This window comes from Microtus ochrogaster, linkage group LG9 (genome assembly GCF_000317375.1).
Source record: "Microtus ochrogaster isolate Prairie Vole_2 linkage group LG9, MicOch1.0, whole genome shotgun sequence".
Taxonomy (NCBI): Eukaryota; Metazoa; Chordata; class Mammalia; order Rodentia; family Cricetidae; genus Microtus; species Microtus ochrogaster.
The window spans coordinates 21,935,669-21,939,949 of NC_022034.1; the positions used below are offsets into that span (position 1 = coordinate 21,935,669).

The 4,281-nt window shown below is 36.3% G+C and overlaps 1 pseudogene; it reads right to left on the reverse strand.

Moving 5' to 3' along the window:
• LOC106144240 overlaps positions 1-431 on the reverse strand; it is a 66,645-nt pseudogene extending 66,214 nt beyond the window's left edge.
• Positions 432-4,281: the final 3,850 nt, after the last annotated feature.

The window sequence follows — 4,281 nt, forward strand, 5'->3', positions numbered from 1 at the left end:
GCCATGAGCTCTGTAAGTTCGTCGGCGCATCTTAGGTGCTTTGTTCACCTGGATGTGCTCAATGACCAAAGAGTCCACATCTAAACCCTTCAGTTCAGCATTGCTCTCTGCATTTTTAAGCATGTGCAGCAAAAATTCTGCACTCTTTTTTGGCCACCGACCCTGTGTCCAGCCCCACTGTTTGGCCTGGGCGCACCTACCGACTCCACCATTGTACCGTCGGAATGGCACACACTGCTTCTTCAAGTGACATCTTTCAGATACTTGGTGGCTTTTCGGATATGCATACCCTTGATGGCCTGGGTCGTTTCCCGGGTGTTCTTAAAGTGAACCCGAAGGTTTGATCCTCTCGATTTGCATGATTTTGTGGGGTTTTCTGGGTCAAGAGAGTAGCGAACCATCTTCACGAGTCACCTCTGGCCGCTTACAGGAAGAGCCAAATAATCCATTTCTAAGTCATTATGAGGACATTTTAAAAATAAAGACAAGGGATGGAAGCAAAGGGTTAAAGTAGTATTCTTGTTGAAAGAAGATGATGTGCTGATCTGAAGAAAACTTTTACAGTGTTTTTAGTTTGATTGAAGAGGATAGCTTTTGGAAGAAAAAAAAAGAGTTTTCACCCTACTGGAATTTTGTTTTTGTACATTACAAAAGGAGCATTGCTTACTGTGAAAGCACCAGAAGGGACTAAGCCCACTTGAAGGGTTTGGCACAGTGACTGGCTTGTTTGTGAAACAGTATCTTAGTGAAGTTGTTCTCCTTTTCACTGAACAAATTACATCTGGTTCGATGGAGGCAGATTAGCTGTCTGAATAAGGAAAGTATTATTTATAGCAATTTTTGGTTTAGTTGTGGCATGTATTTTGAAATTTGTGTCTATGTAAATGTCTAATAACCACAATAGGCACAAAAAGATTGAGGCGATTGAGTCCTAATCAACTCTGTTATCTAAAAAATTTCATGACATAATATGACACTTTGAGGATAAATTTTGATGTCCATTATTCTCTTTGTTACAAAAAATAGAATATAAATTTAAAAATAAATATGTGTCTTCCGTGGGGATGTGGAGTTATCATTGGATAAATTGTCTGTCACACGAACATGGGGCTTAGAGTTTCAATAGTCAGTACCCACAAAGCAGCTAGGCAGGAGTGGTGGCTATCTGTGATCACAGCACCACAGAGACAGAGGCATGGTCACCAAGGAAAACCTGAATCAAGGAGTTCTGGGTTCAGAGAGAAGTGCTGTCTAAATCAATAGAACAGAGAGTATCTGAGGAAGACATGTAGCATCAGCTTTAGTTTTCCACACACATGCACAAACATGTGCACCTGTATCTACACATATGTGTGTAATGAATTATAGCACATGTGCCACATATACATATAAGAAAATACACACATAAAGAAGTAAACATGCACCAGTGTACTTTTTCCCTTTTTGCTGCTAGGTTTATTTTCAAATGCTGTTTAGTTTTCCAAACAATCACTACTACATTTTACTTCAGAGTTGATTTCTCTTAATACATTTGTTTCCTAATAAGAATTGATGGGTTTTAAACATTTCCCTGGACCTCACTCTCTATCCACCTTTGTATTATCATTAACTTCTCTTAATATCATATTTTCTGAAATGGAGAAAGTAACATTTGATTTTTCCAGATAAGCTTAAGTAATTGTGTAATAAATGAATGTATAGTCTATCTAAACACTGAATTCTGTAAGTGCAAACCCGCAGAACTCCAGACCTTTCATCTCTTCTCATGCCTAGTATTTTCTCTCATTAGGTCATTATGGGTCATTATTGTTGTTACCATGGAAAGTCCTAGTAGAGTAATCAATAAATATTGCTTCATTGAATCTTGCCAATCATCAGACTATTAGGATTTATTTTGACAAATTCCTATAGTCTGATGTGTTGCTATGCTTGAGGTAGGGAAATAGTGAGTTCAGGGCCAAGCTTGGTTATATAGCAAAACTCCACCTTTTAATTATACATGTATATTCCTTTAAAGTTCTTTTCCTAATATCAGCTTATAATTTTACCATGTAAACATGTTTTCATAGCTTATCTTCTCATCATTTAGTTCAGATTATTTTATAATTTCCTCTGGAAAATAGCCTTTAGTGATCTTGAAGACTGTCCATGAGTGGAAATTTTATTGAGTTCACATATCCAAAAATGTCCTTATTTCCCCTTAACACTTGAACAGCAGCACATCTTTTCACAATCTTAGTTTTCACTTCATTTATTAGTTGATTTCTGTTCTTTGATTATTGTTTTGTTGTTTTTCAAGACAGTGTTTCTTTGTTTAACAGCTCTGGACATTTTGGAACTTATTCTGTAGACCAAGCTGGCTTCAAACTTAGGGATCCACCTGCCTCTAACCCCTGAAAGCTGAAATTATAGGCACGCACCATCATCTCCTTGTGATTACTTGTATCAATTTACTTTAAACTAGGGTACCCCTATCTAATAAAATTAGTTTAGAACTCACTTGCTAATTACATAGTATTCTGCCAGCCTCACTGTTTTGAGATTCTAACAGTAACAGATAGCTTCTTTTTTCTTACATCCAACCAATGTCCCATGACAAAATATGAAAATATTATAATGATTTTTGTAGTGTAATTAATTATAAGTCATCTGAAAGTCTTGTTTATTAAAATGAATTTATTGAGTTATTTTACCACAATTTAGTCTCCTTAATTTTATCTTTAATTTTGATGTCCTTGGGGGCAGTGGTGTGAGGGAACAGGAACCCTCATCAGACAGACACACATGAGAAGTCAGCTTTACCAGGAACCAAAGGTGTTCACATACCCCTTCTTTATAAAAGATCCCCATAGTAGGATTAACTTTTTTACTCTCAGAAGTATAGATTAATTTTTCTCATTGCTGAACTTTAGAAAAGTAGGATATATAGCATGTTTATAAGTACATATTCTGCTTGCTTTTTATAAATCTAATAAAATTGTTTCTCAGAAATCACTATATAATCTCTAATATTAAACTTAAAATCTTCAGGTAATTTTAGTATTTCTTTTTAAAACATATCATGTTAAATTGTCTAGATATTAACCTCTTTGTTTTATCATTGAAGTAGTTAATCAATTTTATCTTCTAATTCAATAGCTATCTATAAAACAACAGTAATAAAATGTAGGCTGTGCTATTTCTCAGTTTCGACAGAATATATTTCAAATATGACCTTTAGAATGAACTGCCATATTTCTTTAGTGCCCAAATTCTATCATGATCTGGAATCTAATTTATAACACAAGGTTATTATTGATAGTTTTAATTAAAAGAGAGTTTTGAATCATTTCAACATGTCCTTGCTGTTATTTTATTTAATTTTATGTTTGTTGTTACTTTGGTGATCAGTTTTTTCCTTATTTTTGTGGTGTGTTACTATCCGTTTTGTCCTGTTTGATTATTTCTAATAGTTGTCTTCACAAATTTTGTGTTTGTATTTTTACGTACTTTAGCTAGGATCTAAGTAAGTCAGCTATTTTCCCTTTCTGAAGCACTACTGCCTGCTCTTTGAAGTCTACTATCCCCGAATCTGGGTGGACTTATGGTCAAGGGAACAGCGTTCTGTTCAGAATGGAGGGGCCCTGCCATTCTTTGTGAGGTCCACCTCAGAGTTCTTCAGTCTGTCCTTGTTCTCTGAGAAGTTAAAGTATTGATTCACCATGTTGCTTAGAGGGTAATTCAGACTTCTCAGAGTTCTTTGTAATACATTCTTTTAGTTTTTACTCTATCCACAGACAACTGCCTACTCTTATTTTCAACAGAATTTAATTTCCTTGTGTTTCTCTCCTGATCTATCTCCACAGAACTTTCCTCAGGCACTACATTTTCTGGAGAACTGACGAGCATTGCCATGTCTTTCACTCTGATGCAGTTCTAGATGCAGATTTCCAAGTATTAAACATTTACCCTCGATCTGTCTTCTGTGACTGCTTGAGAGATTTGGAATTGTCTTTTATTTTATTTTGTACATATATATGTGCACATGTGTGCCATAGAACACATGTGGAGTCAGAGGGTAGCTTTCAGTAATCAGTTCTCTTACCACAAGAAGACGGTGAGTGTGTATGGTGTGGTGAGTGTGTAGTGAGTGGGTGTGGTGTAGTGAGTGTGTGCGGTGAGTGTGTGCGGTGAGTGTGTGTGATGTGCTGAGTGTGTGTGGTGTGCTGAGTGTGTATGCTGAGCATATGTGCTAAGGTGAGTGTGTAGTGAGTGTGTGTAGTGAGTGTGTGTGGTGAGGGT